We start from the raw sequence: 14,962 nt of genomic DNA on the forward strand, positions 1-14,962 counted from the left end.
ACACTGGGAAAGTGGGATAATGAAAAGAATACAGATGCAAAGGAAAATGGCATAGTTTGAAAACGTCAGAAGTATTCTGGGTACAGTAGTTGGTTGTTTTAGCCTTGTACTGTTGCTCACGCTTGCTCTCCAGGGGTGAGCGAGAGAGACTTGAAGAAAATAAAAGCATTCTCTCTCCACCACCCAAACCCCCTAACGCTCCGACACTTTTTAAATTTGTACCCAGCGTGGCTTGTTTTTCTGCTTTAGTGCTTCTTCTGTGGCTTTTGGGTTGAAAATAAACCTAGTATAGTTTCTCATTTGCATCCAGCACACTTCTCCATAATTCATAAAACAACTGCTTTGGAACATGTGTGGTGTGTGTGTGTATGTGTGCGTGTGTGTGTGTGTGTGTGTGTGTGTGTGTGTGTGTGTGTGTGTGTGTGTGTGTGTGTGTGTGTGTGTGTGTGTGTGTGTGTGTGTGTGTGTGTGTGTGTGTGTGTGTGTGTATAACACTCTTCAATAATGAATTAAGTTGTTAAATAAGAATGCTGTAAGCAGTTCCTCAAAGCTACACAACATTAACCATGGGCATTTTGGACGTTCTAGTGTGTAGTCCACTAACAAGGTATTCCAGCCTTGAAAGAGTTGTGTGTCTAGTTAGTAAACAGCAACCTACATGAAAGAGTGTCTTGTTCACAACAATCTCCATTTAACATTGGTCTCAGAAATCATTGGTACAGTAGGTCTCATTGGTAAGATTTCAAAGTGAATGTATGACTTTGATGAGTTCGATGTTGTGACTAGCATGACCAGAGGTCTTGACCTCTTGGGTTCATGTTGGACTTCCTGATTGCAAATGTCTGTTCCATCTGTGGTAGATAACTTTGATGTAGCCTACAGTACTTCATTATCTCATAGATCTCCTTGAAACAACATACCTCTTGTAGTTATAAATGATATGATTAGCCTGAGCACCATTAGTCTGCAACATTTTGTCTTCACATTGGTTATCAGTGTAAATTCTTACTTGTGGATTAGTACTGATTAGATAATAGTGAGGTCACACACACACACACGCACAGACACACACACACCACATTCTTTGCCACCATTCCCAAACCGCTTGTCATCTCCCCCTGCTAATCCATCCACCACAGTCCCAGCTTTATCTAATCAGCCAGTGTGGTGGACAAGGTCTTGAGATGCAGGTTATCAGTGTTTTTACTGCTCATTAACGATAACAGCCTTTAATTACCAGAGGATTGTCTCTTTGGCTTAGTTTTAATGGCTGTGCACTTGATTTGAGCTGAGAAATATGTGTGGATTGGCCAGCAATAACAAGGCTGCACTGATAAGCCTGTGATCCCTGGCTCAGCCAGTGTTTATGTAAGACTCATCCTGGAGACAAGGAGGCTTCACAGCCATCTGACTTCTGGGGCTTCACAGCCATCTGACTTCTGGCGCTTCACAGCCATCTGACTTCTGGGGCTTCACAGCCATCTGACTTCTGGGGTTTCACAGCCATCTGACTTCTGGGGCTTCACAGCCATCGGAATTCTGGGGCTTCACAGCCATCTGATTTGTAACACAGCATGAGCCACAGTGAAGTGAGGGAATAAAGGGTCCATTGAAACCCAACAGTACTTTTCTTCCTCCTTTACCTTTCTCTGATTAGGTACAAAGTCTCAGTGCCGTGGTGGTTCTTATGCTACTGAAGGACTCCATTTAAAATGATTATGCCCCATTTCAGTTCTGGAAAAAAGAATTCCTTGAGCAATAATAATAATGATACCATAAACCCCTGAGCTAAGAAGCACATGTTCCTTAACAAACTCAGAAGCCACAGACTCCTGGTCCCGTGGAGATGGCCCTTTTATATATTGATCTGTGCTTTCACAAAAATTGCCACGCTGAGGGTTACACAAATAATTCCCCAGTGTTTCCCTGTGAGATAGGCAGATGGTCCTCCCATGTCTCCCCCTTTCACCGTGGCGCGACTGGGGGGCGAGCTGCATGAGGGAGACAAATGATTCGGTATCAGCTGATATTTCCTCAATAGCCCAGCGGGGGAGCAGGAAGTGGTGTGGTGGCATTGGCATGCAGGGCGGTGCAGATCGGCGTGGCCCTGGAACAGCCGCCATGCTGTGAGGAAGATAGCTTTTCTCTGTGACAGTCCAACAGTGAGCAGCAGGTCTGCAAATGAAAAAGAGGGGTGGGGGAAATGTTGCCTTTGCAGACATCCAGCATGCAGGCCCCTGTTGCCTGGCTTTGCTGTGCACTGTGTGTCTGCTGCCGGGGAAAGAACATAAAAGCAGTGGATTACCAGAGAGAGCCAGACAGACACAGAAATAGGGATCATTCTCATAGGAAAAAGAATAGCGTTTTCTCTGCTATTGTAAGATCATCAACCCTCCCCTACAGTGTGCAAGTGATTTATAAATATGCTTTCTTCCTTGAGATATGTGTTGTGTTATAGATGGTCATGCAGGCAGATTGTTTGCTCTGTGTCTGGTGTCTGTCTGCTCCCTGTGGTTGGGATGTGCCTGATGTGAACTTCCATTGTTTAACTGTTGAGATCCTGATGACAATGCCAGTCTGTCCTTCTGTTTCTCCTCTGTAGAGGGTCGCTGTGCCTGCACTAGACTGACCTTGCCTTATCATTCGGGATAGGAAGGTGGTTGTGTATTTAGGCCAGCAGGCAGACAGTGTGGTGTGGCAGTCAGTCAGACCTTTCCCATGCCCTGCTCCAGACACACACACACACACACACACACACACACACACACACACACACACACACACACACACACACACACACACACACACACACACACACACACACACACACACCTAGCCCCTTGTTTAACAGGCGAGAGGCTTCCACACTAATACCTGTGAGGAGGAGAGGGCTTAGCTTTCAGCTCTCATCACCCCTGGCACTGCATCAGCCATGCAGCCAGACTTCAGGCCAGACTACACCCAACCTCATTACCCTTGTCTGTGTCACAGAGCCTCCTGGCCTACAAACCTCCATGTCCAATGAGAAAAGGTTACTGGGAGATTATTTAGAATGGGTACTGTATAAGGTTGTCTTTTTTTGCTGTCTGTTTGCCTGTCTTACATCAGTAGCAGACAGTCTCTGCTTTGTCTTAGAGGAGCACTGTTTTCCCAGGGTTAGACTTTCTGTCTTAACATGTAACCTTCATTTCACTGGGCAAGTCAGTTAAGAAAAATATTTACAGTGACGGCTTACCTTGGCAAAACCCTCCCCTAACCCGGACGACGCTGGGCCAATTGTGCGCCGCCCTATTGGACTCCCGATCACAGCCGGTTGTGATACAGCCCGGGATCGAACCAGGGTCTATAGTGACGCCTCTAGCACTGCGATGCAGTGCCTTAGACCGCTGCACCACCCGGGAGCCTAACATAGGAGGCCAGGCTGCAGAAAAGGCACTTGCAGTAGGTGGAGCTCTTGTGTTGGGTTTTGATGTTGAGAGTGTGATCCACCTGCTAGTTTAGGGGAGGACAACTGCCTTTTACTGCGTGCGTGCGTGCCTGCGTGCGTGAGTTTCTCTGTCTGTCAAAAGGTGAAAATGGCATTAATAATGTAAAAATGGCACATTATGTTAGCTTTACATGCTCTCCTGCACACACCAGCCCAGACATATAAATAACACATTTCAGTCTAATTAACAGCGCTTGATGGGTAATGAAACACGGCTAACTGCTAATGTTTACATTCGAGCTTATTAGAAATTGTAATGGATGTATTATGTACTCTATTTGTCTGCCTGCATCCTCTCTCTCTATCCCTCTGCATGCCTCTCTCTCCCCCTTTCCCTCCCTCCCCTGCGCCCTCCCTCTCTTCCTGCAATCTACCGCAGGCCCTCCATCTCTCCTGCCTGTCAGTGTGCTTTTTCATTTGGCTTGTTGCTACAGGGGGCTCGGTGCTGGCAGATTACAACTCGGCAGCCAGTCATTTTTTATTTATCTGAGCTCCCCTCCCCCACACTGCCTCCTCCTCCCCCCTCAACCTGCCAAGCTTGCTCCCTGGCTAGCATCAATCTAGACACATAGCAATTCCTCAGACCCCCCTCTTCCCCCTTTTCACCCTCCGTATCTTCCTCTTTCGATCGGCAAGGAAATGTAGCTCGCAAGCCCTGAGACAAAAAAGAAATATTGTGGCAGGGGAAGCATTTAAGATAGAGGAGGCAGCGAGGGCTGTATTATTACTTAGGCCTCTGTCATCGGTGATGACCCGGGAAAGTGGAGAATATCGATCGTGTGTCACTCAAGGCATTCAGCAGATTGCATTGACAAAGCTTGTCGGGGCCTTTAATAGCAAAGTTAGTAGCCTTGGCTGGGGGCCAGGAGAAAACGCTAACTGTTCCCCATTACATGGTGGCTTTTAACCATTCCCCCGGCTCACAGAATAGATGGATAACAGTAGGGAAGTCATTTTACTCTCATAATTGCCTTCCTGTGGTTGACATTTGTGGCCTTAAGAGCCTGTAAAAGAGCCTTTCAGAGGCGGAGAAGGAAGATGGCTTGCATTGTCTGGTTGTACTTAGAAAAAATCACCAAGCATTACACTAACAAAAATGTGGTACACTAAACAAAACATGGCAGAGCGCAAAAACTAAAGATGAAAGGGAGCGCCATAAGTGTGATTTATGGTTTGAAGGAAGTCCATTACTTGGAATAGGAAGCCCAGACCAAAACAAAAACAGAGCGGGGGCACGCTTCACAAAGAGGGTCACAGAGTAATTATTTTGTTCTGCCAAGATCGCTAAACACTCTTGGGGAGAAGGAGGAAGGATAGAAAAAATTACAAGATTTCAATCTAGATTTAAGTCTCAACATAAATACGAGCGGCGCTGATGACTTAAATAGTCCCTTTTCGTGCCTAATGATGTAGAACTGGGCTGAAATGTAACAGGTCCCCTGTGTGTAGTAATATGGCTTGGACACAGGTGGGGAAGCTATTTGTGCAAGCTGCCTTGCCACTGGTAGGTGCTGACAGGTCTCGGGTGGAAGGTAGCTATTTTTATCACCGTGTAAATCATAAAGACGGAACTGATTCTCTTCGGTGTTCGGCGGCGGAGTCCTCCGTTTCACAATACTGGGGGAACCTAGAATAAAGAAATCACTGTTTATTTTGGATGGTTGGAGATAGTTGTCACTGCTGGGGAGAAATAGAATGACAAAGTTCTCATCCTCTTTGAAAGGATCACTCATTGAACTGGTAGTCCGGTACATTGCCTAGTTGCTGAAAGCAGGTAGCTATTCAAGTTAAACAAGCGTGGCATTTCCCCGACTGTCTGTTTCTACTCCATTATGTCCACATTCCAGCTGCACTTTTATGGCCTGATGGGATCATAGGGGAATGAGAGCACTGTTAATGCTATTACATTGTAGTAATAATGATCATATCCCTTAGTCATCTAGGCTAACTTGTATTATGCGTTTGGAACAGTGTTATAGTGTACATGTCTGAGTCATTCCTGACGTGTAGCTACATTATATTCAGTAAAGGGTCAACCTCTTGAAAGATGTTTATTTATATATATTTTTACTCATATAGCCTAGCACTTGACCTTCTTGACTTGCCATAGCTCAGATGTCACAGGTCGCTGGCTGACGCTGGCTTGTGGAGCTTGCAGAATGTTCAGTATGTTGACTGGCTCAGCTGATTACAGCCAAGTATGTGAGGTAGCCAGCTCACTGGGGAGGTGTGAAAGTTCTGGAACAACAACCTGGACTGCTCAGACAAGCCTGCTCTTATTGGCTTATGACTCCTCCACTTATGGATTCATGAGGCCAGTTAACCTTGACGTTGTCTTTGATCCTGGATCATCATTTAGTTGTGTTGATTCTGGATCGCCGTGATACAGTTATGACTTGGGGAAATCCGCTGTTAACCTGATCTCACACGAGGTGAAATACAAGTCAGTAAGTCATGCTAAAGGTCAGAGAGTTCTTGCTGGCTAGCATCCTGTTTGCAGCTTTAGTGTGCCTATCACATTTGAACCAAGCTGATAAGAAAGTATAAACAGATGCTGTGTTGCTGAGTAGTCCTCCTCTCAAGTAGAATAAGCCAAGTCTACTCTTGGCTCTGCTCCTATTAATACATTGGCGCCTTTGGTACCATCGTGTTTTATGGCCGTCTAATAGTAGACATGAATTTCAGGAAGGCGGCTAAATGAAGATGTTGATAACAGGGGATTAGTGATAGCAACGACCTTGGACAGGCACCCTGTCGGCCAGCCAAAGGGGAACCTTATATTGTCTAAGCAGATTTTATAGTCTCTCTAATCCCCCAGCCTGCAGCTCAGGCGAGCCAAACACGGGTAAGGTGAGACGCTCTGCTTTTTCGTTCATTTGAACCGCGGCCAACCAAAACAGGCCAGGGCTTCTGACCTGTACGCTGATAGGCCGGCATCCTGTTTCATAGAGGTCACAGAGGTCACGTCCACCTGCTGATTGGAGATCAGATTATCTCAGCTCATCTCTGCTGTCATTAACAGCCCTCCTGGCTCGCTGTACCATGGGTCACAGGTCAATGAGGGACAAGTGTCAGCCTGCCAGGACCTAATCACACCACTCTCACTGCTGTGCCCTGAAGCCAAAGGGTGTGACTGACTGGCAGCATTGGACAAGCTATTACTTACCCACAGCAACGTGTTGTGTATTTATAGACCTGTTATTGATTGCAGTGTGACTTTAGTTCATATCTAGTCTGTATTACTAGTCATGTAGGCTACATGTACAGCACCAGTCAAACGTTTTGACTCACCTAAAGTTTTTTTTAAATTTGACTATTTTCTACATTGTAGAATGATAGTGAATACATCAAAACTGTGAAATAACACATTTGGAATCATTTAGTAACCAAGAAAGTGTTAAACAAATCAAAATATATTATTCAAAGTAGTCACCTTTTGCCTTGATGACAGCGTTGCACACTCTTGGCATTCTCTCAACCAGGTGGACAGTCGCTGTTAATGGACACAAATTGCATGTTTATTGTGTGAACTTTCCTCTTAGAGGTTTGAATGGAATCGTTTTAAATGAATATTCCTTTATACAGTTTTTTTTGTCTTATTTGCTGCATTACATCCAGGCTGGGAGCTAGCCATGCCTTACGGTCCTATAATGGTACTGCGATCACCCATTTAGATCCTCTCTCCTTAATAGCAGGAGCCAGGCGACAGCACACTCACTCTGACATTTTGCAAAAAAAATATTTGTATATCTTCTTCCCCACCTCTGAAGGGCTCCGGTTGTGCATTTTCCATCTTCTTAACAGCAGCCACAGCTCCATGCAGTTCCGGCACTCAGTGCTCTATTTCTGTAACATAAAAAAGTCCTCTTTCTCCAAACTGGAAGCGTTTGTTTATCATATTACCGCCACACATGAGCTGCGCACAAGGCTTGAACCGGTGTTAAGTGTCCGCGGTAAATTTCATTGCCTCCATCTACTGGAAGGCCTGCCAATATACTGGCAGTGAATTCCTGGGGGGAAATAAATGGCAATAAAAAAGAGAAATGATAGCCTCCTGCAAGCCGATAGGAGAGGAGAGAGAGGAGGCCTTTTTTCTTTTTTCCCTCCTAGCAGCACTCTTCATTGAGGCTGGCCAGGCAGCTCTGAGACCTAGCTGTGACTTGGCACTGAGGCTGTGGCTTAGTGAGATGGCTAGCTGAAAGCTGATATTGGAGTAACGACCCGGTGGCACGGATGGGGGGGGGGGCTTGGGAATAATGTAATTAATTGCACACAAATTTCTTTGATGAATAGTTATGTGGTGATAAGCGCTCGGTTGAGCAGCTCAAGGTCTCGGGCTTCTCTCTGTGCAGCTGCTGTGCTCTGGGAAGGCTTCTAGAGTCTCTCTCCTTGCTCTCTGTCTCTCTCTTTCCTCTCTCTTATGTCGTCCCACACTCCTCTCTCTACTTCTGTCTCGTCTCCCTCCCCCCTCTCATTCGCTCATTTTCTGTCTCCTCTCTCTGTCCTTCCTCCCTTAGAGCCTAGGGGGATGCTACTGTAGCCATGGAGGGAAGGGGAGCTGGAGATGTTTAAAGTGGGAAGGGGGGGGGGGTGTATTTTATTGCCACATGGTGTCCTATAACAAGGTGTTCTGATATGATCTGAGAGAGTTGAGGTCTCCTGCTGATCTTATTCTCCTCCTAGCACCTCTCCCTCCTTCCACCACCTTGCACCACTCAGTTCATTATTAAATCTGGGAATTGTCCCCATAACTCAATGCAGCAGGCTACAGCATTATATGGCCATTTGTACGAAGAGGGAAAAGGGTGATTGCGATGCAACTGCAGAGAGGATGGATGTTAAAAGCATATTGATTTGTATGTAATGTCGTCATAGATCCCAGATTTATGTCTGTATATAAATGCAGCCTCAAGCCTACCACACCTCCACCACCCCCAGCTCTGTGGTTGAGTAAATGGCCCTTAGTATGACTGATGAGATCAAGACAGCACTCTTAAGCAAGTTTTACCATCCCCCATCCTCCCACCCCCCAACTCTTCCTCTATCTTCCTCTCAGGATGCTCATGCCTTCAGGGTGCTGTGGCTAGCCCCTCTAGTCCTCAGAGACTCCATTGCTGTGCTGTGAAGTATCACATTCCACCACAGAGAGACTGTGATCCTGCTCCGTGGCCTAAGCCCGTCCTCAGGGTGCATTAGGCCTACTGCCACCACAACAATAATGTCTGACAAGGTCGCCAGAGGTCGTGGCATCCACTTGAGCTGAGAGGTATAAGAGTGAAATGGAGCATTTCCATGGCGATCGCGCACAGCACCCTGCAGAAACGATAGACACTGATGAAGACTACTGTTTCTGTTCTGCCGAGTCGCTAACTATAATGACATCTAGGAAACATTGTCATAGCCAGTACAGAAGTATTGGCCAAAATATGCCAATAATCACAAATATGTCAATTGGACATTATGAGGGAAAATATATATGATTGTGTTGTGTAACAGAGACACTGGTGGATGTATTAAGTGTTATTTTAACTGTGACTTCCCATGACCTCTATATACCACACACAAACTAACTAAACAAATGAGGGCAGTCGGACCCCAGTGAACCCTGATGTCCAATGACAGGCTTTGACTGTGGGTGGCTATAGACAGGGGGGAGGTGGGGGGATGGAGGACGCTTGTCTGGGGCGGTCAGAACGCTCAGGCCTCAGAGCCAAACACAGGGTCTGGCCCGGGCCACTCTGGTTACCGCCAGTTACGCGCTGCCACACAGCTGCTGTCAGAACGATGACGGAGGACGCTGAATCAGCTCCTTACAGGCCCTGACAACCCGTGTCCCGCTTTCACATGACGTTCTCGTCGGAAAAAGTTTGCTGTGGGTTAACCGTTCCCGACTGTTTCCAACTGCTACTGTCTGCTGCCAGTCCAAAGGTAACACACTATGGGGCTGGGCCTCACCATGGGGCTGATGGGAAATGTAGTCTCTCATCCCCCTATGCTTAAACAGTGATTATTGCTATGAATATCATAATTTCTGTGTTTTTGGACTATGCAGAATATGAACATACTCTAGGCCTTTGACAAGCATTTCGTACCATGAATATTTTTAAGGGGATGTAGACACACCCACACAACATGTTTAGGCAATACGCATGTGTAAAATATGAAATTGTCTCAATGCAATGAATGAAGCTAGGCAAAGCAACGAGGCATATGGGGCCCCTGTCCATCAAGTGAATGTAGTCAGGAACGGCTGTGCGTGTCAGCAATTTGAATGGATGGGAAGGAATGAATACCCTGGCACCTTTCCTGCAGTTTTAGCAAATACAATGGGTGCTCTGTCACCAAATCAAGGAAAGGGCAAGTGTTTACTATATAAACATGGTTTTATTTGTCAAAAAAGGAAAAGTGTTCAAAAGTGAAATTATAAAACAACATCTCTAATGAAAGAAGTGTACAAGATAAGCCAAGACATTAAAAAAATATTCCCTAACCCCCTTCCATAAAATAAGTCATGAAATAAGTTAAATTATATACCCCCCAAAAATACAATTGCACTGTATTGCCACCCCCACCCCCAAAAAATAACAAGTGTTCAAAAGTCAAACAAATGATAAAATAATACAAATTAAATAACAAAAAATAAGTAAGAAAATAACAAAACTAAAAATTGCATGTTCTCAACGATGCAATATACATTTATAAAAAATACACAATATCAAGACATTTATTTTTTTAAACGCTAAGTAATAAAGAGTATTATAAAGAAGAGGGTAATGTTCTGTGTGTTATTTTGTAAGGGTGGGTAAGTGAGTGGGAGTCAGTGCAGAAATGATATTGAGAAGCTGGTGTAAAGTGTCAGTGAGGTGCAGCTGACCCTGCCTACCCTGACTGCACGTCACTGTTCAAAGCGTAGTCACTGTAAACCAAAGGGATTTGTCAGTACAGCAGAAAATAGAGCGTTTATTATAAGCAGCCTGAGCTAGCTAGTGGATTATCTATAAAACTTTCATGGTACTCCCTCAGTGGCAAGCAGCCGTAAAACTTCCAGAATGAGCGACTTGTAACTTGTTAAAGCAAATTAAACATTTATAAGCGCTTTTAGGTAAATGAGATCCTCTTTCATTGCGGGCCTGGTGGGATTCTCTACTGGCGGTGGGAGGGATCCAGAGAGGACAGGTTAGCTGTACTAAAAGCCGACCGCAGAACAACAATAAAAGCCCTTAAATTGTTCCAGGTTTTATTACCGCCGAGTTCCGCAGCTGCTATTGTGCATAACTCAGGGAAAACAGGAGCTGATAGCAATGGAATCCCACAGAGGCTAGCATAGAAAGCCGAGCCCAGCTTTCGCACTTTTTGGGAGGGAGGATGGAGGTTGGTGGCTAGGGGGTGGGTTGTGTATTGCTCTGTTAAAAATGGCCTGTGTGGTTTAACACGTTAAGCAGGGCTCACTTTTTGTGTTTGATTACATTCAGTTGCTAGAGGAGCCCTTGGGAATAGGTCAATACGCTTGTAAAATTCCTCAGCAGCACTGGCAACGCACTTTTCGGTAAGTGGGCAGAGGAAATAATTGACTACACGTGTTAACAATAATCCTGTAAAAACCTTCAAAGGATGTTTTCCAACCTCCCTTCTAATGTGCAAAAGGCCTCTTAAAGGGATTTCTACTTCCCCAGAGTCAGATGTGGATACCATTTTTATGTCTCTGCGTCCAGTATTAAGGAAGTTAGAGGTAGTTTCGTGAGCTAATGCTAACTAGCGTTAGCGCAATGACTGGAATTATATGGTATAGGTTAGCAATTGCTCTAGTGCTAGTTAGCAACTTCCTTCAAACTGCATGCAGAGACATAACAATGAGTTCATCTGACTCTGGGGAAGTAGATAAAGGGCCTCGTTTCCAAAATCCCAAAGTATCCCTTTTAAGGGAGGTATTTCTTCCCCTGAAAATTCTTAAGTAGGAAAGCTCTGGTATATTGTCCAGGTCATGTTTGAATAGATGAATAGCACTTTCTCCACTCTGCTGCCATTACCAGAAATACAGAAATAAAAAGCATTCAGTTTAAGTTAGCCTTCTATTGATGCAGGCTTCTTCTACAAGCAAGGTTATCTGCTTTGTAAGTGGCACCCATCTCATTTCGTGATGCAGTACTCTATCAGTGTTACCTTGGGCGTTAGTATGGCTATTTAGTTTAGGGTGAGTACAAATATATGAAAACTACAGAATGGAGGTTTCTATGTAGTTTAGATTTGGGGGATTATGACTCATTTTATTACTGTATCACATGGGGAGATATAGCGGCTTGAATAAAACTATGATAGTGTGGCGGTTTTATTTAGGCTGTTCTCTGCTGAAGAATCATGCTGACTGCTGATTGAAAACAGTTGTTAATTCTATACTTCAATAAATTCAGGCGGAGGGGAAGGTGGGGGTTCCCCCCCTAACACGGAACAGATTGAGGGAAAACAAGACCTCAATGTGTTGAAATCAATGGCAGATGCACATACTAGTAGTTTCAATGTTTCATTAGATGCTAATGTATTGCTGTGTTTTTATTTGTTGTGAAATTAGCCTTTGGAATATTAAAACCATATGTTTTGCTAGTTATCTTTCTGTAGGGCAAATTTTTACCCAATGTGGATAAGGTCATTAAATGAATACATCTGTATGTTTCAGCTTGCCTCTTTATTCATGTGTTTATGTTGTTATTACGTGAGCACAGAATCACAGAACAGGCATGTGCACGTAGTGTACACACACGCTACACGTACATGCACACACACATGCACGAAGGGAAACACACACACACACACACACAAAACCCCCACACACCCTCTCTGACTACACCCATCATCTCTGCACTAGATATTATGAAAAGCGGCCAGGGCGTGTGCACTGCGGGAGAAGAAACTGAAACAAGTAAAAAGGCAATTAAGTGATGAAATGTGAAATGACATGCCAGAGTAATGAGAGGACCATGACCATGATGATGAGCCACTGCTTGCTGCTACTGCTACTGGGATGACATGCCAACTGAAGGGACTGTTAGTCTCTACTCTACACACACACAGAGACTGGTTGATCTCTCAGATTTATCTGTACTGGGAGGTCATTAAATCTCAGCTCAGCTTTTTGATGGGGCTGATTTATTGTGACCACTAGCATATCCTCCCTTGGTTTAGCACATCTATTAATCACGCTGTTAAGAGATGAGTACATCACGCCACTGAGCGGGCCAAGGATCTGCCCCTCTGAAAGAACACGTCATTCTCCGAGGTAATTTAAGGAAGCTTTAAGAGAAATTAAAGGCAACAACAAACCAAGAGAGACATTTTGCAAATCACTGTGTAATAGCTACGTTCCTGTCTGGCCATGTAATTCCCCTGAAAGATGATCTGGGTTTACTGCATTGGCTTTATTAGAGATGTTCTTCACTCTATTTTCTGAGGTAAATTTACTGAAGAGTTCACGGACAGAGTAGATTTCTACTGATCGATGGAGACCGGGGAGTGTACAGTACTAATGCAATCGGTTTGTTCCACATATAGACATCAGTCACTTTGATGATACTTGAACTGTTAGATTCATCTAAATCTATTTTACTCAAACAGACTGGGACACAATTATTGTCCAGTGTGTCAGACTTCATTGTAAGAGATAAGGTAATGCAGACAAGCCCTTCAAGCTATTCCATCATTCCCATTCATTCCATGTGCTGCAGATGGCTGTTCAATCAATTACAGAAGTAAGACATGGGTGTGGGTGGAAGGACTTGTATTGGTCTGTGGTTAGAATATGTAGAAATAAAGGAAACAACATAAAGTGTGTTAATAGGGCGTTGGACCACCACGAGCCAGAACAGCTTCAATACACCTTGACATAGACTTGGCATAGATTCTACAAGTGTCTGGAGCTCTATCAGAGGGATGCGACACCATTCTTCAACAAGAAATTCCATCATTTGGTGTTTTGTTGATGCTGCTGGAAACTCCCATAAGTGTTCAATTGGGTTGACTGAGACGGCCATGACATATGGTTTACATCGTTTTCATGCTCATCAAACCATTCAGTGACCCCTCGTGCCCTGTGGATGGGGGCATTGTCATGCTATGGGGGCATAGCCAGCATTTTTATACATGACCCTAAGCATGATGGGAAGTTAATTGCTTAATTAACTCAGGAACCAAACCTGTGTGGAAGCACAAGCTTTCAATATACTTTCTATCCGTCATTGTTTCCATTATTTTGGCAGTTACCTGTACATTGGTGTGCGTGTGCACGCATGTGCGTGTTTGAACGTGGTGTCCCCATTTTGTGTGTGTGTGCGTAAGAGAGATGCACAGTGCTGCCAGCAGGGACCCTGCTTGCTTAATGAATATTATAGGTCAACATGTTTTGATGAACGACCTGCAGACTGGGGCATAAACGGTGCACAGTGCCGTCCCTCCCTTCTTCCCATGCCCTTTCTTCAGGGCTCTATTACTGTGTGTGCATGCCCGGGATATACTTCCCCCCTCTCTGCTCTGCAAATGTTCAAACTCCCATCAGAGGAATTGGCCTTTTACAAAAAAGGGTAAGGAAAAGGCTCTGTCTCTTTGTGGAGGAAAAGTGTGTTGGAGGTAATTAGTGCTATCACACATGCCAGAGTGTGTGTGTGTGTGTGTGCCTGTGGAGCTCTGTGTCTGTGTGTGTGTGTGTGTGTGTGTGTGTGTGTGTGTGTGTGTGTGTGTGTGTCTGTGTCTGTGTCTGTGTGTGTGTGTTTATCCACGTGCTTGTGTTCCCTCCAGCCCTGCTGTCTTGTGTGGCCTAGTTCTCTTCCGTGCTCTCCTCCTCAGGCCCATCAGGCATCTCCCAGTTCTCCAGCTCTCTCTTATCACTCTCAGCACTCAACCTGGCTCTCACCCACCACAGTATTCTCCCTAGGAAAGAATTCCTTTCATACTGCTAATGGCTACAGAAAAAGGAATGTTTTCATTTTAATTATACGTTTAATTCAAAGGCTCTTAAGGCGTCCCCCCCTACCCTGTGCCCTTTCAATAAATGATGGCCGGCATGAGGATATATTTAAAAAATCCTGGTATTCTGGAACCAGTTAGGCTGCCAAGTGGGTTCCCAAGTGGCGCAGCGGCCTGAGGCACTGCATCACATTGCAAGAGGCGTCACTATAGTCCCTGGTTCGAATCCAGGCTGTATCACATCCGGCCATGATTGGGAGTCCCGTAGGGCGGTGCACAATTGGCCCAGCGTTGGCCGGGGTAAGCCGTCATTGTAAATAAGAATTTGTTCTTAACTGACTTGCCTAGTTAAATGAAGGTACAATAAATAAATAAAATTGCAACCTGTATAGTTCAGTCAGAAAGAGAGAGAGAGAATACAGCCCCTCTTAGAGAATACAATCCCTCTATGTGCTGTCTGTCGAGCCATACTTTTTCTGTTAGGTGGCATTGCACCTGTTTAATGCTCTGGTATGTACAGTGGGG

The 14,962-nt window shown here is 44.9% G+C and overlaps 1 protein-coding gene and 1 long non-coding RNA gene across 11 annotated transcripts in view; one reads left to right on the forward strand and one right to left on the reverse strand.

The window, feature by feature from the left end:
* auts2a (activator of transcription and developmental regulator AUTS2 a) overlaps nt 1-14,962 on the forward strand; it is a 503,450-nt gene that overhangs the window by 211,298 nt on the left and 277,190 nt on the right. The gene's annotated exons all lie outside the window — the stretch shown is intronic.
* On the reverse strand, nt 1,842-7,485 carry LOC139532542 (uncharacterized). Of its 2 annotated transcripts, XR_011666613.1 has the most exons (4): nt 7,250-7,485; nt 6,921-6,980; nt 5,037-5,114; nt 1,842-1,991 (listed from the first exon to the last, which is right to left on the reverse strand). It is a non-coding gene; the product is annotated as an uncharacterized lncRNA (long non-coding RNA). The 2 variants fall into 2 exon arrangements; XR_011666611.1 differs by lacking the exon at nt 1,842-1,991 and having other exon boundaries at nt 4,296-5,114.

This window comes from Salvelinus alpinus, chromosome 1 (assembly GCF_045679555.1).
Source record: "Salvelinus alpinus chromosome 1, SLU_Salpinus.1, whole genome shotgun sequence".
Taxonomy (NCBI): domain Eukaryota; kingdom Metazoa; phylum Chordata; class Actinopteri; order Salmoniformes; family Salmonidae; genus Salvelinus; species Salvelinus alpinus.